We start from the raw sequence: 26,517 nt of genomic DNA, 5'->3' as shown, positions 1-26,517 counted from the left end.
GGAGGTGCATATTTCACATGCTTGAATGAGTTTTAAACTCAAAAATAATGTGATATTTTTATCTCTCCTCTCTCTTGAACCAAACCAAATCAAAAAGGAACCAAACCGAATCAAAAAGAAACCAAACTAGGTCCAAATCTAGTCCAAATTCAACCAAACTGAAATTGGAAAATTCTAGAAATCAGTTAGCTTTGGTTAGAGCCTCCCTCTCCTATAAATAGAACATGAATCCTTTGAAAAAAAGGAGGAGAATTTTACTATTCTAGAACTATGCTGAAATAATGCTAATATTTACTTTTCTCTAAAATTCTCTCCAATTTGTAAGAAATTGGAGCTTCCCTCTTTCTTCAATCTCCATTGGTGGCTCCATCAACATACTAAACCAATTGATTGGTTGGGGGCCTCAACCGTGAACAAAGAATCAAGCAATTTGTAAGGTAAGTGTGGTGAATTTTGATCTTTTCTATATTTTCTCAATGTTTCTCTCTTCTCAACCCCTCTCAAGCTTGAGAAGCTTAATTGAAATGGTTTTTTTTAATGCTATTGAAGTAATTAATGAATGATAGTAAAGAATTAAATAAATTTCCATTTATGCTTAATTCTAATGGTTTTTATGTAATCTCTCTCACACTCAAGAAATGGTCATACTCATGACCATTTCTCAATCTAAATGAAGCTTTTCATAAAGTTTTTTCTTAATCCAAGAATAATTTATGCTTAAGACCAAATTAATGGCTTTCCCTATGCTTTTAGTTTATGTATTTCATGAATATTGATGATTCAATCCATTATGGATTAATGATCCAATTTGGAATCATTCTAATTATTTCCTTAATGATAAGATTTATCCCTTAGAAAAATTGAGATTTATCAGTCATAGCAACGGAGCTATGGCAAAATTTTTATAAAAACTACGCATAAAATAATTTCATTCAAAGCATGAAAAGAGGATTTCCTACCATATTCAAGGAATTATCATCCTAGATGAAGATATTCATTGTAATCCTAGAGAAATTGATTTCTATATTATGCATAATTGATTTTCATGCATAGAGGTATGCATAGAAGATGATTATTTTATTATAAAAGAGTTACTTTTAGCATAATTAAATTTCATGCATAGAGGTATGCATAGAAGATGATTATTTTATTATAAAAGAGTTACTTTTAGCATAATTGAATTTCATGCGTAGAGGTATGCATAAGAGAAGAATATTTTATTATAAAAGAGTCACTTTTAGCATAATTGAATTTCATGCATAGATGTATGCATAAGAGATGAATATTTTATTATAAAAGTGTCACTTTTAGCATAATTGAATTTCATGCATAGATGTATGCATAAGAGATGAATATTTTATTATAAAAGAGTTACTTTTAGCATAATTGAATTTCATGCATAGAGGTATGCATAAGAGATGAATATTTTATTATAAAAGTGTTACTTTTAGCATAATTGAATTTCATGCATAGAGGTATGCATAAGAGATGAATATTTTATTATAAAAGAGTTACTTTTAGCATAATTGAATTTCATGCATAGAGGTATGCATAAGAGATGAATATTTTATTATAAAAGTGTTACTTTTAGCATAATTGAATTTCATGCATAGAGGTATGCATAAAAGATAATTATTTTATTATAAAAGTGTTACTTTTAGCATAATTGAATTTCATGCATAGAGGTATGCATAAAAGATATGGGAAGTGATAAGATGTGATAAGATGCATATGAGATGAGTTAGGATGTGATAAGATGAGTTAAGAAGTGATAGGATGTGTATGGGATGAGGTAAGAAGTGTATGTGATGGGATAAGATGTATATGGGTTGTGATAGGGTGAGAATATGGATGTGAATGTGGATGGGTATGTATGGATGTATGCATGTAGATGTGGATGCATGAATGTGGATGTATGAATGTGAATGAGGATGTGGATGTGGATGTGGATGTGGATGTGGATGTGGATGCATGGATGTAAATGTGGATGTGTATGTATGGATGTATGCATGTAGATGTGAGTGTGAATGTGGATGTATGGATATAAATGAGGATGTGGATGTGAATGTGGATGTATGGATATAAATGAGGATGTGGATGTAGATGCATGGATGGGATGTGGATGTATGCATGTAGACATATAGATGTGGATGTATGGATGTGAATATATGATATGTGATGTGAAGGAATCTGAAGTGATGAGATGGAAAATGATGTGATGGGATGAGTACACATATAAATGGAATGTGGAATAAGTAATGTGGATTGATGAGGGATAATGTGGAAAAATGAGAGTTAATATAGAAACTGTATTTGTAAATTGTTTGTAAATGCGGTTTGTAAATGACTGTTTTATGTCAAGAATGCTGGGAAAGCATTTTGACCGTCTTGTGATTAAGGTCGTGGAGACCTAACTGATAAAGTTGCACAACTGCTGACGGAGAGTCAATGGAGGATGTCTCGCGTAGCAAGGTCGACCGAGGTCTTAACCAGCCTCGGTTCGATTAAAATGGTGAGCTTCCGATACAGTGGATGAGGGAGCAAGGAAGCGGCCTATGAGTGAAGCGCTAGGTCACCTGCGAAGGATCCTAGAGGGTGCTCACCATACGGTGCTCGGGCTCTGCGTCACCTAGGATACCCACGCGTGCGTCGAGGAAGATATTGAAACAAGGAGTAAGAGTTGTTTTCTGAAACCGGGCATGGATCTGGTTGATTGACCTTGCTGGTCTTCAATGGATGAGTCCATGGCTCTTTATATGGATCTGTTGGTTGATCTTGCTGATCTTCAACGAGAGTCCATCTTGATAAGTGATTATATTGCCGAGTATTATGGGCTAGGAACTATTGAAACGGCCCCTGAGTGGACAGGTGGTGAGCGTTTTAGTTGCCAATGATGTCATAGATACTTTGATGAAGGAATGATGGAAAATTTGAGAATCAACCGGATAATTTGGAAGACTATGATCAGTGGTACTATGGTTTCATTAAAGGATTGTTTTAAAGTTAGCTGATGCTAAGAAAAAGGCAATTTCATATTGGGTGTGTAAGTGGTGTGCCTAATTTTATGTTTGCATGAACTTCCAGCTAGGGGGCCTTGGAACTCTTTTCTTTGGTACCCAGGACAAAACCTAACCAAATTCCAAATTGGATCCCATCACTATAGTGGTTGGGCGGTTGGCTAACCCATGGGATCGGATGGGGTTAGGCTGGACTGATGGATCCGTAAATCGAGATTTAATTTCTATTATTACGATAGATGAAGTAAATCCCGGATAGTAATTGTTCTATGGATAGGAATCAACGGCTGTGCCTCTTGATGGGGAAAAAAGCGTTGATCCCAATGATCCAAGTGCAAGTTTCTTCCTTGATTTGACCAAGTACCGTTAGAGGTGCAATCAGATCAGTTTGATCAGTAATGATCTTGACTACATTAGAGTAAAGAGTTATCCTGGTGGAATCGCCCGTGCTTTCCGGGTAAAGGAAGTTTTTCCGGTTTCGGTTTTGGACAAACCGATGGATTAGTCTCTTGTTCGGATATCCGTGGTGGGCGAGGCCCCGAGTGTGAGACCCCTACCCGCGCATGATGTGCTACTTCCGCTGCTAGTATCCGAATCCGTTGCGCGGTGGAGATCGGGATCTTACATATATTGCTATTTCAAATATTCAAGCATTTTGAGAGTATACTGTTTACAATTAAACCTTAAATTATTCTTCCTCAATCCTTTAAATTTGTTTAAAATGGTCAAACAATATCCTTTTTAAATCCAAATAAATTTCATGTCATTGTTGAGATTATCACATTTTTTTTAAGGATGATTACTTCATTTGCATGTGTAAAATTAATTATTTCAACGTTTATTTTCTAATTTTTAATTAAAAAGTATCTGAAAAATATAGATTGCATGCTAGAAAAATCCATAAAAAGGAAACGAAAGCTTTGTTGAAAACTTCAAAAAGCTTTAGCTTTTGGGAGTAAGACCTTATCTCAAGGCTTGGAAGAGACCCTAAATCCTTTGTTCCAGCCTAATTAATTTTGTGATGCAGAGATCACAATATTTTTAGGATAGCCACAACAATGTGCGAAAGTTCAAGAGTTTTTATATTTTTGTGATATTTGAAAACCACTTTTATTGTTTATTGTCAACTCATCACACCTTGAGGTAATTTTTCTTATCTATGATTATTAATTGCATCACATATATATATATATATTTGTTTATCTAATGTTTTACCATGTAGATGTGCTTCCCCAACATCATGTGAGTATGTATTCAACCCATTCATTAATTGCTTTGTGTGTTTAAAATTGACACTAATTAATTCGAGATGTATGAATCTTGAAACTACATTTAAATTGTTTGGTACCATATAGCATTTCTTTTTTAGAATGATTCCATCACTCCCAAGTAAGTCACTCTATTTTCCATAATTAAAACATATATATACTTGCAATATTTGTGACCTTTTAATGATATATTTTGTAGCAAGGTTGTTCAACATTTACAAGTAGGTTTCTCATCCCTATTCTTACAATAGTGATCATGCTTAAATATTCATTGATAAAACTTCAAGACTCTTGAGGTAACATATTTATTGCATTTGATTATTTAACACTTTTTGGTGAACTCAAGGAGAGTTTTTATGCATCAAAAGTAGAACTTCTTGAAGGAGTTTTTCACTATGTATTAATCTTGTGGTATGGGACACGAGATTAATCTTGTGTGAAGGATTCCGATGTGCATACTTATCTCTACATCTATGTGGGATAATTTCTGGTGGTATGGGACACTAGAATTTATTACACATAGAAGTCCTTGATATAATGTATTTTGTTAGGGAACATACTTGAATAGTATATAACAATTGATCTCCTTTGCTCACATAAGCAAACAAGCATTTGAGGTCAGTTACTTATCCAAGCAGGAGGGATGTTACATAGTGTCCATCCTTTAGTTGTACAGGGACGCCCGGACACTAGTGTGCCATGCTAGTGAATGGGTATTGGGGTGACTCCACATTAAATACTGATTACCTACTGGTATTGGCATAGCTTGAGACCATGCTTGATGGGTGTACGTTGTTAAAGTGTAACAAGTAGTGCCATGCTTGACAATTGTATTGTGGTCAAGTGAAACAAGTGGACTATGCTTTATAACTGCACATGGTTGAAGTGAAACAAGTGGTTTATGCAATTGATGTGCCATGCTCATTGGAGTGTAACAAGTGACAATTCACACCATGCTAGATGATGTGTACATAGAGATACTCTCATCATAGCGAAACAAGTGGTGAATATATGCTGTGTTTGTGGTGAAGAGCAATGTGTGTCACACATAAGGGATCTTGTGTATATCATATTAATTTTTATTATTTGTGATTTCATGATGGTGCGAGCATCACCAATTTAGGTACTGTCGCACGAGATTTGTTGTTTGTTGTTGTTGTAGCATTTTCTTTTACGCAATTGACAACAATTGCTTCCTCAAATGGGAGGATTGTTATAGGTATATATTTTATCATATTTTTGATGAATTAATAATCTTATAAAAGTATGTTTAGTTTAATTTGTTAAGGATTCAGTTTCATGGAATATGTAAATGGGCACAAGATTAACGTATAAGTGTAAACAGGCACAAGATTAACGTATAGGTGTAAATGTGCACATAGTCATTTATGTAACAAGACCCACTAGCAATTATATATTGGGCAAGGTTTATTTTTTATGAAATGCTTTAAAAGCATTGGACTAAGGTTCAATTTTGTAAAATAAAAGCCCAATTTAGGAAAAACTATGCTATTTATGGCTCCAAGGGCTAAATTTATTAATATGATTTAAATACCGCATGTGGGAGTGGAGCCACACACGTCGGGGGGGAGATTGCACCCAATCTTTTCTTGATGGTGGTGGTGATGTTATTCTTTCTCTTTTGCCTTATGTTATGCTATGTTAATTCAAGTCTTTGTTTTAATTTTTTGATATATTTTATGAGTTTTTAATTATTTCTTCAAGAAGATTAAAGAGTCCCGTGACACCAAAATGCCACAACACTAGCAGAGCAAGCACGCCAATCTACAATGGACAGAGGAATGTGACATTATATTCAGGGAACTCAAGCTACTGCTATCCGAAGCTCCTATAGTCCAAGCACCCAATTGGGAATTGCCATTCCATGTCTTCGTGGATGCATCAGATGTGGCAACTAGTAGTGTGCTAATACAAGAAGCTGAAAAGAAGTGGTTCCAGCCTGCGCAACCTATGCTAATACAAGAAGCTGAAAAGAAGTGGTTCCAGCCTGCGCAACCTAGAGATTATTAGATTTTGAGATAAATTACTCCACCACCCATATGGAGGCGATCGATCGGCATGATCTACTTAGCTGACAAGTTTCACCACTATCTACTGGGTAACAAGTTCACATTCCATGTGGATCATTTTGCCTTACTTTATCTTGGCAAGCCAGATGGCACGGTGGATACTAATCATTTAGGAGTTCGAGTTTAGCATCATGCACACCCCAGGAACCAGCCATACTAGCTCCAATGAACCTTTTTCGGGGATTTTGTTGTTGTGGTTATTCTTTCGGATTTTGTTGCTCCACCCTTCTTGGGCTTCTTGGACTTGGACTCTGCACAAATTCTAGCTCTTGGCACTCCTTTTCTTGGTCCAAATTATTCTCCGTCTTGCTTGTGTGGTGTTGTGGAAGTTTTTGCACTATCTTCTTGGTTGGAACAGTGCAAGGCACTCCCACCTGCTGTGAGCTTCCTAGAGGGTTTCTTGGAAGGCATTACTTTTTCTCCATTCTTAGGTTCACCATCATGCAGAAGGCATGCATGAATCAATTCTTCCTAGTTGGGTAGTGTGGTGAAAGGTTCTCCATACTGACCTTCCTAGAAAAATCCCTCCATGTTATGGCTTCTCTGTAGGCTTGATATAGAGTTAGTTATGCGGAACCGGAGTTTTCCTTTTTCACAGTTACCTTTTCTTGAAGGTGCAAAATGCAACTCACAGCGGGAGAATTTTTTGCTTCATCAAGGTATCCCACAAGAAGGAAGAGTAGAGATCTTTCAACAAAAAGTTTCCGAGTGGTTTTGCGGTAGTAAATCCCCAGCAGGATTGCCAAGTGTTTTTCTTTATTTCCCTATGGTGGCAAGACAGTAGTCCAGTGTACTAGACGAGTTATCAGACAATGCCGTGGGAGGCATGCAGCCACCCACTAAAGCTTCTGGATTTAAACACCAACTCTAGTATGGTCATGGGGACAGTGAGAACACCGCTCGGCTTTGGAACTTTGCACACTCACGCTCTACTCTCACAGTACCGCATAACTCTCACTCTCTCTCTCAAAGTATAGAACATGTTTCTTAAGACAGAGTTATAGCATTCCTATCCAACACATTGTAGATATTACATAAAGAGATGAAGGGAAAAGCAACATTGCTCTTGTACTCCTTTCAGAACCAATACAAGTTTACACTGAGAAACTACTCGATAGTAGACTAAAAACATGCTCTTCTACAATCTTCAACTAGCACCCTCTCCTCTCTCTCACGATGCTTGCCTTGTGCCATCCTTTTAAGCTTAGTCTTCTTGATCTTAGCAATGGCTACTTTGATGGTTATGTCTCGCCATCTTCACATGTGTAGTACCGAGGTGGTGCTTATAACTTGGAACGTAGTCAGACTACTCAGACTGAGCGCTCTACTGCCACTAAGCTGTTGGATGCAACAAGGACATAAAATGTGCCTACCCGATACGTTACTAGGAAGACCATCGCTCATGAAGGCATGGATTAAGTAGGATTGGGATGCAGATAGAATAACCATCCGGAGAGGAAAGAAGAAAATCAGGCTTTTTAGTGTGCCAGTCGTAGAAAAGTGGAGAATCCTTTTCAACCAAAAGTAGCTGAAGAAGGAGTAAACATGATGGAAGGATTGGACCCAGATGAAGAGGAGAAATATATCTAGAAAAATGCAAATCAGATCAGTGTGTTTGAGGTTGATGTGATCCGTATCATAGAGAGATATCGATTAGCTCGTCATCATCACAAGAATAAAGCTAGCAGGAGGATTAGCAAGATCCGCTGAGAAAAGGGGAATTTCCTGATGAGGCTAAAGAGTTTTATGAAGTCTTAACCAATGATGGCAGTGTATCGAGTCTCTAGCAAATCATTATGGTAGAGAAAGCCTTTGAAAGGGACCTGAAGCAATCCAAATGGGTCAGGGAAGATGAAGTGATTGAGATGAATTTGGGTATAGATGCCATCCCAACGTTTATCTGAATCAGTGCCAAATTGGATGTTGCAATCCAGGAAACGATTTGGGTATTGATCACGTCCTTCAATGATGTTTTTTAATGGAGCTATATTGAGGTAAAAGGGATTGACCCCCGATTCTACCAGCATCAGATCAATCGCAGGGAGGATGGAGTCCCCATCCAACGACAAAGATACCGGATGAATCCCAACTATGAAAAATGGATCAAGGTGTAACTGGACAAACTACTGCACGTTGGATTCATATATCCGATCGATTGGACGATGTGGTTGTCCCTGATCGTGATCGTCCCCAAGAATAATTAAAAGGTCAGGATCTATGTGGACTATAGGAAGCTAAATGTTGCTACAATCTTAGTGTTATGAGACTGACAAGAAACACTATAAGGTAAGACTAGAAAAGATTATTTATATGTAAAATGTTTGCATATAAATAAGGTTTAGGGAATTTCAAATTGAAATCACCTAAAACAATGGTTAATAGGCATTAAGATTAAAGTAAAAGGAATGTAGATGGTGCACAAGAGAAGCCTTTCATCGGGGGGGGGGGGGGGGGGCGGGGGCGGGGGGGTCACCTAAAAATATGTAAGCATACCACATGAGTTTAAATGAAGGGGTTTTTTTATTAAAAACATTTAAGGTAAATTTACATAAATACATTTACAAAAGGGGTTTTTTAAATTGATTTTGAAAAAAAACCCGTAATTCCATAAAGAAAAAGGGGCCATTTTGTTCCTTAAAATTCACATCTCTAAGGGGTTTCTTAAATACCCATTGAACGCATGTGATACATAGGGTTTCCTAGTAGTGCACCCCCTGAGGCTATAGAAGTAGGCACCCCATTCTAGAGGTAGTTCAGGATGCATTGGAGAGTGAAAAGACCATGCCTCTAGCAAATGAAAGGTCAAGGGACTAAAGTTGGAAGCTCATGTAGCACTTAGGCCTATATAACCATGTGTTTAGTGTCCATTTGGGATATGGTTGGGTAGAGAATCAAAGTTCTAGTCTTACAAGTCTATTCTTGCAAGGTAGCTTTACATGAAGGATCTAGAGTGCATCTTGTGTTTCATGTTAGGAGACAGAAATGCAAGATGGGAAACAATGACAATATAACTGGAAAAGAAGCAATAGTTGATTCCATAGAACCACCTATTCTTCCACATGATCTTGAAAAGATTTCTGAATATCAAGAAAAGAAATATGTATTTAAAGAATGTTTAGTAAAGTGGAAAGATAGACTAGAAGAAAGATCAACTTGGAAAAGAGTGGCTACACTGAACAAAAGGTTTCCTAAGTTTGTTTTCAAGGACGAATACTTTTCTTTCAAGGGGTGTTATGAGACTAACATGAAACACTATAAGGTAAGACTACAAAATATTATTTGTATGTAAAAGGTTTGCATATAAATAAGGTTCACGAGATTTCAAAGTGAAAATACCTAAAGCAATGGTTAATAAGCATTAAGGTTAAAGTAAAAGGGATGTAGATGGTGCACAAGGAAATCCCAAAGGCCAGAGAAGTAGGCGCCCCCTTCTATGGGTAGTTGAGGAGGCATTGGAGAGAGAAAAGGCCATGCCTAGCCAATGAAAGGTCAAGGGGCTCAAGTTGGAAGGTCATGCATCACTTAGGCCTATATAACCATGTGTTTAGGGTCCATTTGGGATATGGTTTGGTGGACAATCAAAGTTCTAGTCTTACAAGTCCTCACGCTTATAATGCAAGAAGCCTTACAATCAGACCTCGTTCACAGACTCCATGCTTGGATGCAGTAGCTGGCCATAAGATTTATTCATTTTTGCATGGCTTCCATGACTATAATTAGGTCCAAATGGCACCAAAAGATTGCAAAAAGATGCCTTCATCATTGAATGGGGTGCCTCTGTATTCAATGTAATGACCTTGGGGCTCAAGAATTCTCCAACAACATTTCAGCACGGCGAATGGTTCAAGAAATGCTTGCCGAAGGTTTATGTCGGTATTCATTGATGACTTCAGTGTCTTTGGGAAATCATGCCAACACCTGACGCACCTGGACATGTGCTGGTCAAAATGATGAGGTTCTAGATTGAGCCTAAATCCCAAAAAATGTGCATTTCTTAACCAAAATGGTATGCTCCTTGGTCACATAATGTCTGTGGAATGCATTGTAGTCGACCCAACCAAGCTGGAGGTGATCCGAAAAGCTTCGATTCCAACTAGTGTGAAGGAGCTGAGAAGATTCTTGGGGCAAGTCAAATGGCATAGTTGAATACTCTGATATCTAGGTGTACATAGCATTCCACTGAACCAGCAAATGGCACAAACCAAAATGCCACTAACCAGCGGATCAAGCAGAGCACTGTTGTGGGCAAAATATGTAACTAACGAGGGTTACCTAAAAAGATTCCCTCCAAAAATGCATGAAAGCTATAAAATAGCTTAAAAACACACTTTTTTTAAAAGCACATCTAGAATTCCATGTGTAGATTAAAAAACTACATGAATTTTGACACTTTTTTCAAGAGAGAACATGTGGTGACCTCCATAGATTTATAAACTAATAATGCTTGACATAAAAATAACTTGACTTTTAAATGGGATAGAAGAAGTCCCCACAACTTAAAGAAATACCAAAAAATTTTAAATCAAAAATTATTTTATAAATTTCATGAATGAAATAGACCTTTTTTAATGAACTTTCTTGGAACAAAGTTTACCACTATACATAAATATACACATTATTTGACAAGTGATAAAAAAAGATTAGAATAGATAACATCATAAGCTCTATAGTTTATAAAAAACCCTACAATCAAGCTTGAATATATTTCTAAACCCAAATACCAAAGCCAATACAAATAATATGAAATAAAAGTTCTTCATACAAAGATGAGATGAAGCTTCTTGAAGGTTTCTAGAGCAATAAACTAAAGCATGTAAAGTAGGAGAGTCATAATAAACTAAATTATGTAAAGTAGTAGACTCAAAAATCTAAACATCTAGGACTTGATTTGGATATTCCTCTGCTTCTTTATTGGGTTGGTGATCATTTTCTTCTCCTTGGGGACTAGGGAGCATCAAAGTAAGATTTTCATTTTCTATTAGAGGCGGTAATTCCCCAGGCTCATCAGAGAGGGGAGGCATTGGTTCTTTTGATGCTGGCTGGAACTTCTCATTAGCGTCACTGCTCCCACCTCTTGATCTTCATTTGGCAGTTCCATAGCACCCTTTACACGCATAGGAATAAAGGCTGCTTGGATCTCATCCTCTTCAACTGCAATGCAGTTTCTCTTTCTCTTTCTCATAACTGCACATGTCACAGTTGTACCTGTAGTTTTAAAAAAATGAATATAAGAACTAACATACAATCAATAATAAGAAATTATATATTTAAATATGATTTTTTAAAGCAAAAATAAGTGTATACCAGTTCCATAAAACAAGTCAAGTATCCAATCATCTGGCGTAGAAAATAGGTCGATCAAACGATTAATCAAGTGTTGAGGCTTCTGGTAGGGATTCACCAAGGCTTTGGACTCAATCACATGCCTTAGTTTTCTAGTTACTGCGGGAAAAGAAAGCACATTGGAGCATCTAGGCTCATTGACATGTGCTTTAACACGTCTTTGTTCAATGTCATCCCAATAACCAACCGTGATCATTTCAAAGGAACTTTTGAAACGAAAAACCAGGAGCATGATCTATATTTGTTTTGACCCTACAATCAAATTTAGTGAAACATAAATTTAAAGTGTTTGAATAATAATGAAAAGAAACTAAAAACATAAGTTCTTGAAACCATACCAAATAAGAGACTCCAGACCATGTGCTTCTTTTCTCAGAGCTACAATTTTACTGATGCAGCTTGGCTAGTGCTATGAAACATCACAAATCTCCACATATTCGATGTAGTTACTACTTTAAAATTTTGTAATATCTTTTGAATTTCTTGATAGGTATATGCTCTCTCGTCATTCGTAGAACCACTCATATTAAAACCATATGGGATATCAGTAATAACAAGACTGTAATCTTTCTTTGGAATGGTATTCTGAAGATTATTTACATCCCCACAAATCACTTTATAGGATGCTGCTTTACTTTCTTGTCCAGGAAGAAAAAACTTTTCTAGTTCATCTCCTTCAGTTGGAGCAGCATTTCGTAGAAGGCGTCTTGCTTTCTCTTGACGAGCTCTTTCAAGGTGCACAAGAAAGTTTTGTGGACACTCTGATTCTTCTTGAAAGAGTGACTTTTTGCCTTTTTTAGTTGGAGGCTTAGTAGAAAGTTAATATACAAGAATATAATATTTAGTGGTTGGTTTCTTAAGACATAACAACAATACTAGCATACCATCACATTTTAATCTTTAATACAAAAACAAAAGAATATTACCCAATCTCTGAAGGACAAGAAAAAATCTTTCAAAACTGCCTAAGAGCTAGACTGGGGATACTCTGCACGTACGTCATCCCAAGTGTGGTGCAATTTGATTTTTTTATCATGATCTCTTGCATCTTCATATAAACTTTAGGCTGTAAGACGCATGTAAAGACAATATAAATACTTCATTAAAATTTTACATCAAGAAGATAAAAAATGAATAACTAAAAACTTTACTTACTTTTGTAGCTCCAAAGACATTTCATCAAGTGATAACTCCTTCGAAATGACACGCGATAAGACAGAAACTAGCAGTGTTTGATCCTTCACTCCTTGAAGTGCTCGCCATGGATTAAGCTTCATATCTTCTGCAAGGTCTTCAATTGATGTGTCCACCTTCTTACCATGACTTTTAGCCAAGCCACTAGATTCGTTTAACCCTTTAGAGGTCTTCTGCCCTTTCAAAGCTTTATTCTCCCACATTGAAAAGATTCTATTCTGAAGATCCCAAATCTATCCTATATGAAAAGCAAGCTGAAATATAGGATCATACTTTTTGAGTCCATAAGAGAGATCCTCTTTCTCCACAAGATCCCAACCACCAAAAGACATTGTCTTCGTAATATGCCATCAACCTTTTGGTGTCGTGCCACATATTCCTCAAACTCATGGTGAAAAAACCTGATTTTCTCAATCTGGGACATCTTTGCACGTCATTATCATTATTATGATCCCATGTAAGAAGTTTTGCCTCTTCAACTGTGAGAGCACCATAGATTTTGCAATCTATAGTGTTGTAGCAAGGACTTTTTGGATTTTCCTTTAATAGTTCCCTCCTAGCTTCAGTAGAGTGTCAGCCCCTCCTAGCCAAGCCAATCTGTAGTGGACGGAGGAATGTGACATTACATTCAGGCGACTCAAGCTGATGCTATCCGAAGCTCCTATAGTCCAAGCACCCAATTGGAAATTGCCATTCCATGTCTTCATGGATGCATCAGATGTGGCAACAATTGGTAGTGTGCTAATACAAGAAGCTGAAAAGAAGTGGTTCTGGCCTATCTACTACGTAACCTAGAGATTATTAGATTATGAGCAGAATTACTCCACCACCCATAGGGAGGCGATCAATCGACATGATCTACTTAGTTGGCAAGTCTCACCACTATCTACTGGGCAACAAGTTCACATTCCATGTGGATCATTTCACCTTGCTTTATCTTGGCAAGCAAGATGGCACGGTGGATGCTAATCATTTAGGAGTTTGAGTTTAGCATCGTGTACACCCCAGGAACCAAACATACAGTGGCAAACTACTTGTCTCGACTAGAGTCTGGTGAAGCCCCGATCGGAGTAGTGGATGATCTACCCGATGCGGAGCTATTTACAGCAGCAGAAGTAGTCATGATGATACCTCATTCTTGGTATGATCAAATGCTGGCATTTGTGGCCACCAGTCTAATGGAGGATAACCTTTCTCAAGATCAGAGAAAGCAGATAGTTGTCGTGCAAGTCAGTCTTTCTAAGTAATAGTCAGTCTAATAGCCACCATCCCCTTACTATTTCACAGTGTTCACATCCTCATATAGCGGCACATATCTTTAGTCGATATGTTGCTGCATTGAGAGGATGTCACGAACAACTACGAGATACCCATCTACTTTATGAATAAATTATACACAGAGTTTTTCTTGGGGGAGCAAGTTGACTATACCAGCCCCATCAACCCGACAGTGGTACTAGTGGAGGTCATCTCCAGGACCAAGGGAGGCGGCCTCCACCAGCCCTACGTGCACTTATTTTACTACTCCAGATCCACCATTTGTACCTTTTCCTACTGTCGAGGAGGCACTAGTGGTGCTCAAGTGGGGATCGATGTGCATAGTACCACTAAGAGCATCCAACATGTGGTCTGTCTTTTTTCACCATTGATGTTGTGATAGATATTTAGGTATTTATATATACTCATTGATTCTATAGATTTTTCATACTTATATATTTTTTTGTTTACATATTTATTATATCTACTTTTCTATATTTTTAAAATTAACGATGGTGGATTGTGTCACCTAGGGTCGCACATCTACGAGCAAGAGACTCACACAAGAGTTGCTAGAGACAAGTGCAAAGATTAACTGTCTTAGAGTAGCATTGCAAATGGAAGAGGCAACCACTATAGAGACCCTTCGGGCGAGAGATATTAGCATCCACCTAGTAGGTCTCTCTCTTTGTATTTAAAAGATTTAAAATTAAGGTCTAAACTTATAAATTTCTTTAAGTTATACCTCATTAGAGAGAATAATCATTTTTTGTATGCTTTACTTTTTGAGCAGGGCCAGGACTGAGACAGAGAGTGCTAGAGCTATGGCGGCAGGGCAACATATGATCATGGAGAGGATTTCTCAACATAGGGCAAAGCAATTGATCCTGCATATTCAAGAGTTCCATGGGTTTTCTGACATGACAATGCCTTACTTACCCTTATATCCATGGCCTATTAACGGAGGTTTTTCGACGACCTCTCCCCCTTAGGATGCACCAGCTATTGCGCTGCTCTATGCCTTGAGGACATAGATGCTACTAGAGGATATGCTTTGGAATGTGAACATTTTTTCCATTTTTCCTATATCACCCTAGACCTAGTACGTTTCTCAGGATGTCCTTGTTGTCGAGCACGAGTCGACCTGGCCAGAGTTCTCAGCATTTAAGACCTTCACACAGGCTTTGCTCAAGTCGATGCTAGGAGTGGCAAGCCTCTTGATTTTACATCAGTTAGTGACTTATGAGTTGAGGCCTTGACAGAGTTTAGGATCCTGAGGAGTGCATACAAGTTTGATGGATACCGAAGAGTCCTTCAAGAGAGTAAAGCTTGTAAAGCTTTAATAGTGGAAAAAACTTTAAATCTTTTGTCGTTATGGCTGGTAACCGGCCAGTGGACAAACAAAGAGAGAGAAAACGGTGACTGGAAATTTTACGAGGAGAGAGAAGAGTAGAAGGTGTGCGCGAATGACGACTAGCTCAAAAATAAAGAGAGAAGGAAAAACTTTTGAGCATAGCGTGCAAGAAAGGAGGAGAGGGGGCAAAAGAAGCCTCCCACCATTAGGCTTATTTTGGACTCAATTTTGGGCCCTCTAAGAAATGCCAACTCAGCTTAGAGAGAGAGAATCCAAAACTAAAAATTAAGGTGAAATTCATTTTAACGTATTTTCTCTCCATTTTCTTAAGATATAAAAGACATTTTCCTATTCTTAAATACACAAATAAATTTATAAAATACTAACAACTCTCAAAGTGTAAGATTCCTCCCCAGCCTCTCAAAATGACCAGCATCTTCCCCTGTAATCAATCCCTCTTCAGAAATATAAAAGACTTGTTTCTAACTGTTTTAACCTAGAGAGAGAAAATATTCTAGAGAGAGAATATTCAAATTTTTAATATTTTTGGATAGAAAATTATCTCATCTTATTAAAATAAGTTCCCTTGAAACAGAAATTCAAAAAGAACTTTCCAATGTGCAATTGGAATTAATTGGAAATGGGTATAAAGGACCTTAGCCTAAGGGTCTAGATTTTCAGAAATTTTTGGATTATGGTCCAATTAAGGTTCCTATGGGCCAATAGAATCAATCCATGTGTAGGGAGGAGATAAATCCAATTTGTAAAAGAAGATACCCAAAAATGAGTAAATGCTCACATAAGATGAAGAGTTGAAAATGTACAAGGTTTATTAGTAAAAAAAACTATGAGCAATATTAAAAATATGAGATATTTTGGGTATCCAAAAATGAGTAAATGCTCACATAAGATGAAGAGTTGAAAATGTACAAGGTTTATTAGTAAAAAACTATGAGCAATATTAAAATGATTCCATTATGACACATATGTAAGGAAGGGGAGTTCTTTAAAGGAGGTGCATATTTCACATAAGATGAAGAGTTGAAAATGTACAAGGTTTATTAGTAAAAAACTATGAGCAATATTAAAATGATTCCATTATGACACATATGTAAGGAAGGGAAGTTCTTTAAAGGAGGTGCATATTTCACATAAGATGAAGAGTTGAAAATGTATAAGGTTTATTAGTAAAAAACTATGAGCAATATTAAAATGATTCCATTATGACACATATGTAAGGAAAGGGAGTTCTTTAAAGGAGGTGCATATTTCACATGCTTGAATGAGTTTTAAACTCATAAAAATTGAGATATTTCATCTCTCCTCTCTCCTCATTTAAGTCTAGTTCCAAAAAGTTAGCTTAACTGACCTAAAAATGGTCAAATATTGACCAAACTGATTTAGAAAATTCTAGAATCAGTTTGTTTGGTTAGGAGCTCAATTTTTCCTATAAATAGAAGCCTCCCCCTTGTTGAAAAATATATAGTGTTTATGCATCGTTACTCTACTCCACCTAAGCCAAGAACTATGAATTCATTTAATAATTCACTAGTTTTTGGAGCTTCCCTCTTTCTTCAATCCCCATTAGTGGCTCCATCAACATACTTAACCAATTGATTGGTTGGGGGCCTCTACCGTGAACAAAGAATCAAGCAAGTTGTAAGGTAATTAGTGAATATTGATCTTTCTATAATTTCTCAATGTTTCTCTCTTCTCAACCCCTCTCAAGCTTGAGAAGTTTAATTGGTATGGTTTTTTAAATGCTATTGAAGTTTGAATAGTAGTGAAGAGTTACATAATTTAATAAATGCTATTGAAGTTAATTTTCATTTATGTTTAAATTCTAATGATTTTTATGTAAATTCTCTCTCTCACTCAAGAAATGGTCATACTCATGACCCGTTCTCAATCCAAATCAAGCTTTTCATAAAGCTTTTCCTTAACCCAAGATTAAGCTATGCTTGAGGTCAAATTAATGGCTTTTTTCTATGCTTTTAGTTTATGTATATTGATGATTCAATCCATTATGGATTAATAATCCAATTAGAGATCATTTTAATTATTTTCTTAATGATAAGCATTATTCCTTAGAAAAATTGAGATTTATCAGTCATAGCAGCTGAGCTATGGTAAAATTTTTATAAAAATTATGCATAAAATAATCTCATTCAAAGCATAAAAAGAGGACTTCCTACTATATTCTAGGAATTATCATCCTAGATTAATTGAAAGAAATTCATTACAATCATGGAGAAATTGAATTTTAATATCATGCATAAAGGATAAGTTTTTATATCAAAAGTGTTATTTTTACCATTTTTATTTCATGCATAGAAGTATGCATAATGGATAAATTTTTATATCAAAAGTGTTATTTTTACCATTTTTATTTCATGCATAGAAGTATGCATAATGGATAAATTTTTATATCAAAAGTGTTATTTTTATCATTTTTATTTCATGCATAGAAGTATGCATAATGGATAAATTTTTATATCAAAAGTGTTATTTTTACCATTTTTATTTCATGCATAGAAGTATGCATAATGGATAAATTTTTATATCAAAAGTGTTATTTTTATCATTTTTAATTTTCATGCATAGAAGTATGCATAAAGGAAAATTTTTTATATCAAAAGTGTTACTTTTATCATTTTTAATTTTCATGCATAGAAGTATGCATAAAGGAAAAATTTTTATATCAAAAGTGTTACTTTTATCATTTTTAATTTTCATGCATAGAAGTATACATAAAAGAAAATTTTTTATATCAAAAGTGTTACTTTTATCATTTTTAATTTTCATGCATAGAAGTATGCATAAAAGAAAATTTTTTATATCAAAAGTGTTACTTTTATCATTTTTAATTTTCATGCATAGAAGTATGCATAAAAGAAAATTTTTTATATCAAAAGTGTTACTTTTATCATTTTTAATTTTCATGCATAGAAGTATGCATAAAGAAAAAAAATTTATATCAAAAGTGTTACTTTTATCATATTGGATTTCATGCATAAAGGTATGCATAAAAGTTGATTATTTTATTATAAAAGTGTGACTTTTATCATAATTGAATTTCATGCATAGAGGTATGCATAAAAGTTGATTATTTTATTGTAAGAGTGTTACTTTTATCATATTGGATTTCATGCATATAGGTATGCATAAAAGATATTCTTTTTATACTAAAAGTGTGATTTTCCTCATAAATGGATTTTATGCTTAACTTAGATGCATAAGAGAAATTCTTTTATTCTAAAAGTGTAATTTCCTACCAAATTGAATTTATGCATAGGAAGATGCATAAAAGATTGATTTTTACTTCGAAAGTATTAATCTCCTTAAATGGAATTTATGTATAAATAAATGTGTAAAGAAATCTTATATCAAATATAAGAATTCTTTTGTATTCTATAAATAGAAATGAGAGGTGATAGGATGTGATAAGAAGTGTATAAGATGTGATAAGAGGTGATAAGATGCTTATGAAATAAGTTAGGAGGTGATAAGATGAATTAAGATGTGTATGGGATGAGGTAAGAAGTGTATGTGATAGGATAAGATGTATATGGGTTGTGATAGGGCGAGAATGGATGTGATGTAAAAGATTAGATGTGAAGGCATATGGGGTTATGTGAATGGGAATGTGGAAATGGATGTATGTATGTGGATGTGTGGATGTGGAGATGGGAGTGTGGATGTATGAATGTGAAAATGGATGTATGCATGAAGATGTATATGCATAGATGTGAATATGGATGTAGATGTGAATGTGGATGTAGATGTATGAATGAAGATGTATATGCATAGATGTGAATGTGGATGTAGATGTGGATGTATAGATGTGAATGTGAATGTGGATATATGCATGAGGATGTATATGCATAGATGTGAATGTGGATGTCTAGATGTGAATGGGAATGTGGATGTGGATGTATGTGAATGTGGATGTAGATGTGGATGTATAGATGTGAATGTGGAATGTGGATGTGGATGTATGTATGTATGTGGATGTAGATGTGGATGTATAGATGTGAATGGGGATGTGGATGTGGATGTATAGATGTGAATGGGAATATGGATGTGGATGTATGTGAATGTGGATGTAGATGTATGGAAATGTGGATGTGGATGTATGTGAATGTGGATGTAGATGTGGATGTATAGATGTGAATATATGATATGTGATGTGAAGGAATCTGAAGTGAAGAGATGGAAAATGATGTGATTAGATGAGTACATATATAAATGGATGTGGATATGGATATGGATGTGGATGTGGATATGGATGTGAATATATGATATGTGATGTGAAGGAATCTGAAGTGAAGAGATGGAAAATGATGTGATTGGATGAGTACATATATAAATGGAATGTGGAATAAGTAATGTGGATTAATGAGGGATAATGTGGAAAAATGAGAGTTAATATAGAAACTGTATTTGTAAACTGTTGTAAATGTTGTTTGTAAATGGCTGTTTTATGTCAAGAATGCTGGGAAAGCATTTTGACCGTCTTGTGATTAAGGTCGTGGAGACCTAACTGATAAAGTTGCAACTGCTGACGGAGAGTCAATGGAGGACGTCTCGCGTAGCAAGGTCGGCCGAGGTCTTGACCAGCCTCGGTTCGATTAAAATGGTGAGCTTCCGGTACGGTGGATGAGGGACCAAGGAAGCGGCCTATGAGTGAAGCGCTAGGTCACCTGCGAAGGATCCTAGAGGGTGCTGACCATACGGTGCTCGGGCTCTGGGTCGCCCAGGATACCCATGCGTGCGTCGAGGAAGATATTGGAACAAGGAGAAAGAGTTGTTTTCTGAAACCGGGCATGGATCTGGTTGATTGGCCTTGCTGGTCCTCAACGGATGAGTCCATGGCTCTTTTATATAGATCTATGGGTTGATCTTGCTGATCTTCCACGGAGATTCCATTCTATTATATGAATATATTGCCAGTTACTATGAGCTAGGAACTATGGAAAAGGCCCCTGAGAGAACAAGTGGTGAGCGTTCTGGTTGCCAATGATGCCATAAGTACACCGATGAAAGAATGACTGGAAATAAGGATTCAACCAGAGACTTTGAGGATTGTCATCAGTGACATAATGGTTTTATTAAAGGATTGTTTTAAAGCTAGTTGATGCTAAGAAAAAGGTAATTTCATATTGGGTGTGTAAGTGGTATGACTAGTTTTATGTTTGCATGAACTTCCGGCTAGGGGGCCTTGGAACTCTTTTCCTTGGTACCCGGGACAAAACCTAACCAAATTCCAAATTGGATCCCATCACTACAGTGGTTGGGCGGTTGGCTAACCCATGGGATCGGATGGGGTTAGGCTGGACTGATGGATCCGTAAATCGAGATTTAATTTCTATTATTACGATAGATGAAGTAAATCCCGGATAGAAATTGTTCTATGGATAGGAATCAACGGCTGTGCCTCTTGATGGGGAAAAAAGCGTTGATCCCAATGATCCAAGTGCAAGTTTCTTCCTTGATTTGACCAAGTACCGTTAAAGGTGCAGTCAGATCAATTGATCCGTAATGATCTTGACTACGTTAGAGTAAAGAGTTATCCTGGTGGAATCGCCCGTGCTTTCCGGATAAGGGAAGTTTTTTCGGGTTCGGTTTTGGAAAAACCGACAGATTAGTCTTTTGTCTGGATATCCGTGGACGAGGCCCCGAGTGTGGGACCCTGCCTCGCGCAAGAAGTGCTACTTCCGCTACTAGTACCCCGAATCCGTTGCGCGGTGGGAACAGGGATCTCACAGTTGGTATCAGAGCGGTTTTGAAAGCTAATAAAGATAATTAAATTCTTATCTGAAATTGGTAATAAGAATTCAGAAACAGCATTTTCATAATGTATTTTCATTCCGTAAGCTTCTTTAATGAAGAAATTTTAATCAAAGAAATTGTTTTTATAGATGGAAGTTCCACATTTATCTGGTATTTCCGACCTCACCCAGTCTCAAGATATGATTGCATTTGCCTTCGAGCATCTCATCTCTTCCGCTTCAACTCAAACAAGCCGAGCAAGACTCGCACGCCATTTCGCGGATTTATATTTTCCTACCCCAGCGGAGAGAATACAACATAAGTGGTTTGCAGGGCAATATATCCACGCCCATTGCAACCGCCATACAATGCTGTGGCAGAATCTCTCATTGACTATGATCCTGTTAAAGCTGAAAATGGTGCGTGGTGTCATTCTATATCATTCGACACCTCGAAATTTCAGACTTTCATGTCGAATTTATAGACTCCTTAGTCGATTTATCCCTAAGGAGAAAATATAACTCCCTTCGCAGTTAGAGAACTTATGTAACAGGGCATGACTATGGCCCAGTACCGTCGTCTTATGCGTCTCTCGAAGAGATTTTGAATTTTGGAGCCGAGCCACTCTATGTAATTATTGCAACTTGTATATAATTATACAAATGTTTTTTTTTACGGACGATCGGATAAAGAAAAATCTATTTATCAGACTTAAGTCATAGATCTCCAATAAGATCAACTGAGGAGCAAATTATGTCAAAAGTTTATCAAGACGCACAAAAAGGTTGTAATTGTTTGATATAATTCATACAAATTGTTAATTCAAATTGAAATTCATAAATTAGTAATTGGGTCTTCAATTGGAAGTACCGCAATTGTATGGAACCCTGACTTGCTTGAGACCTAGACATGATGGTATTTACCTTATAGTTTCGAGTATCATGACTATCCGTATATACCGAGGGTATAACTGCAGCTCTTTACCGACAGTATATACGAGTAAATCTAAGACTTGAAATTATAAGCTTTAATGCTATCCAGATGATGATTTTGAATGTGGTTGATATGATTTTTAATTCTGTTTGGGAACTGATGAATTGATTTGGATTCTGATTGAAAAATGATGATCCTTGAAAATGGGTTGAAATGTAATAAGCTGAGCGAAACCACAATGTGGATGATTGGGACGAGTCCCTGTAATGATAAATGATGAAAATGATTCAGCAAATCACTATGAGATTAGTGGATTATGTTGTCAAATTGCTACTGTTAATACTTGAGACGGTAGATCAAGTTAAGGGATGACAAATTGAGAACTTGCTTAACTTAAATTCCGTGGAGGAATGTTCAGAAGGAAATTTTTGGTCTAATGGACCATTATCGTGTTAAAGATATGAATGATATGATCTGAATGAATTGTTATTTAATGATGAATTCTATATAAGGGATATTTATCCCCATATTCTGTTGGGTTGACCGGAATATAAGGAACCCCAGAATAAATTGGATATTAAGCAAAAAAGTTGTCCTCTACTTGCGAGATGAGGACATCTTGCACCTTTTAAGTGGGGTAGAATGTAAGATTCCTCCCCCAGCCTTAGAGGTATACAGGAGTAAGAATCTCCCTTTCTGATCTTATAATTATTCTCTCTCTAAAATAAAAGAAAGATTCTGTTTAAAAAAGGAAGAACCTTTTTCCTGAATACTTCTCAAGAGTCCCACCTGTTTTAAGGATTCAGAACAACGAGTTCAGAAGTGAGAATCGATGTTTTGGATATCAAGGTTTTGGTCTCGAGTACGGCCCAAAAGAAGTTCTTTACCTCTTGGAAAGTATAAGAAGTTATCTCCCAGATATTGTGGACCAAAGAAAGTAGGTGATTTAGCTTACGAACTTCTTTTATCTCCTCATCTCAAAGTTCTGAATGCCTTCTATAGAAAAATGTGCCAAACCCAAATCATGGAAAGACGGTAAAACTTCAGTGGCAAGTTACCGTTGGCTTCTAAGTTACGCTAGCTCCTTCCTTTATATAAATCGTAACTTTTACTTGTCGTTCACAGTAATCTTACTTCCATCGATCTTCTTTCTTTCTTAATCTCCTTCATGGCTTGGCAACAAGAATTAGTTTTATCCTTGATGATTTCTCACCTTTAAGATGCAAGGGAGTCTGTGAAGAAAGATTTTATAGAGCAGTATGAGCGCTCACTTTTCCCTCACTTGGGAACTTCTGTAGCGCAGACAAAATGGCGGACCTATCAAGACATAACTAGGGTAACACCCTGGGGTCAGCAGCACTTTCGTAACAATGTCCGCTTGGCCATGGTTATTGAAGCTTTGGGTTTGGGTCCCCGATACTACTGCGTCATGAGATCAAGGCATCCTGGGTTTTCTGAGCGGGTCTTCTTACTGGCGTGTTTTCTTCCTCATGAGAAGATATGCCTTTACCCCGTTTTTGGCTTGCCTCTCAGAGGTCCTTTTGTTAGATCACCTCGTACCACTGAGATAGGTGCGGCAATAACCAACAGAATTATTCCCATAGATGAGTTACCTTATACTTGTGCAGCTTGTGAGTGCTGCTTTTGTGATCATATGATGGACGGGCTTATGGAAGTGTAAAGAGTTCTTCTATCTTTACTGTATAAGTTCCGACAATGAATAAAGTTTAAATCTTGTTCTTATCTTGAATCTTGCTCTCTTGAGATTTTTTTAATTGGTGGTTAATCTTAACTAAAAAATTTTCTCTCAGTCTCATACTTGTGCATCTTGCGAAATTACCCCCAGTTTGCGAGATGAGGGCATCTCGCGTTTTTTAAGTGGGAGAGAATGTAAGATTCCTCCCCAGCCTCTCAAAATGTCCAGCATCTTTCCCTGTAATCAATCCCTCTTCAGAAATATAAAAGACTTGTTTCTAACTGTTTTAACCTAGAGAGAGAATATTCAAATTTTTAATATTTTTGGATAGAAAATTATCTCATCTTATTAAAATAAGTTCCCCTGAAACAGAAATTCAAAAAGAACTTTCCAATGTGCAATTGGAATTAATTGGAAATGGGTATAAAGGACCTTAGCCTAAGGGTCTAGATTTTCAGAAATTTTTGGATTATGGTCCAATTAAGGTTCCTATGGGCCAATAGAATCAATCCATGTGTAGGGAGGAGATAAATCCAATTTGTAAAAGAAGATACCCAAAAATGAGTAAATGCTCACATAAGATGAAGAGTTGAAAATGTACAAGGTTTATTAGAAAAAAAACTATGAGCAATATTAAAAATATGAGATATTTTGGGTATCCAAAAATGAGTAAATGCTCACATAAGATGAAGAGTTGAAAATGTACAAGGTTTATTAGTAAAAAACTATGAGCAATATTAAAATGATTCCATTATGACACATATGTAAGGAAGGGGAGTTCTTTAAAGGAGGTGCATATTTCACATAAGATGAAGAGTTGAAAATGTACAAGGTTTATTAGTAAAAAACTATGAGCAATATTAAAATGATTCCATTATGACACATATGTAAGGAAGGGGAGTTCTTTAAAGGAGGTGCATATTTCACATAAGATGAAGAGTTGAAAATGTATAAGGTTTATTAGTAAAAAACTATGAGCAATATTAAAATGATTTCATTATGACACATATGTAAGGAAAGGGAGTTCTTTAAAGGAGGTGCATATTTCACATGCTTGAATGAGTTTTAAACTCATAAAAATTGAGATATTTTATCTCTCCTCTCTCCTCATTTAAGTCTAGTTCCAAAAAGTTAGCTTAACTGACCTAAAAATGGTCAAATATTGACCAAACTGATTTAGAAAATTCTAGAATCAGTTTGTTTGGTTAGGAGCTCAATTTTTCCTATAAATAGAAGCCTCCCCCTTGTTGAAAAATATATAGTGTTTATGCATCGTTACTCTACTCCACCTAAGCCAAGAACTGTGAATTCATTTAATAATTCACTAGTTTTTGGAGCTTCCCTCTTTCTTCAATCCCCATTAGTGGCTCCATCAACATACTTAACCAATTGATTGGTTGGGGGCCTCTACCGTGAACAAAGAATCAAGCAAGTTGTAAGGTAATTAGTGAATATTGATCTTTCTATAATTTCTCAATGTTTCTCTCTTCTCAACCCCTCTCAAGCTTGAGAAGTTTAATTGGTATGGTTTTTTAAATGCTATTGAAGTTTGAATAGTAGTGAAGAGTTACATAATTTAATAAATGCTATTGAAGTTAATTTTCATTTATGTTTAAATTCTAATGATTTTTATGTAAATTCTCTCTCTCACTCAAGAAATGGTCATACTCATGACCCGTTCTCAATCCAAATCAAGCTTTTCATAAAGCTTTTCCTTAACCCAAGATTAAGCTATGCTTGAGGTCAAATTAATGGCTTTTTTCTATGCTTTTAGTTTATGTATATTGATGATTTAATCCATTATGGATTAATAATCCAATTAGAGATCATTTTAATTATTTCCTTAGTGATAAGCATTATCCCTTAGAAAAATTGAGATTTATCAGTCATAGCAGCGGAGCTATGGTAAAATTTTTATAAAAATTATGCATAAAATAATCTCATTCAAAGCATAAAAAGAGGACTTCCTACTATATTCTAGGAATTATCATCCTAGATTAATTGAAAGAAATTCATTACAATCATGGAGAAATTGAATTTTAATATCATGCATAAAGGATAAGTTTTTATATCAAAAGTGTTATTTTTACCATTTTTATTTTATGCATAGAAGTATGCATAATGGATAAATTTTTATATCAAAAGTGTTATTTTTACCATTTTTATTTCATGCATAGAAGTATGCATAATGGATAAATTTTTATATCAAAAGTGTTATTTTTACCATTTTTATTTCATGCATAGAAGTATGCATAATGGATAAATTTTTATATCAAAAGTGTTATTTTTATCATTTTTAATTTTCATGCATAGAAGTATGCATAAAGGAAAATTTTTTATATCAAAAGTGTTACTTTTATCATTTTTAATTTTCATGCATAGAAGTATGCATAAAGGAAAAAATTTTATATCAAAAGTGTTACTTTTATCATTTTTAATTTTCATGCATAGAAGTATGCATAAAAGAAAATTTTTTATATCAAAAGTGTTACTTTTATCATTTTTAATTTTCATGCATAGAAGTATGCATAAAAGAAAATTTTTTATATCAAAAGTGTTACTTTTATCATTTTTAATTTTCATGCATAGAAGT

This window comes from Cibotium barometz, chromosome 45 (assembly GCF_041138505.1).
Source record: "Cibotium barometz isolate CiBa-2024 chromosome 45, ASM4113850v1, whole genome shotgun sequence".
In the NCBI taxonomy this organism is placed as follows: Eukaryota; Viridiplantae; Streptophyta; class Polypodiopsida; order Cyatheales; family Cibotiaceae; genus Cibotium; species Cibotium barometz.
The sequence above is the reverse complement of the archived record's forward strand: the minus strand, read 5'-3'. Positions refer to the sequence as shown.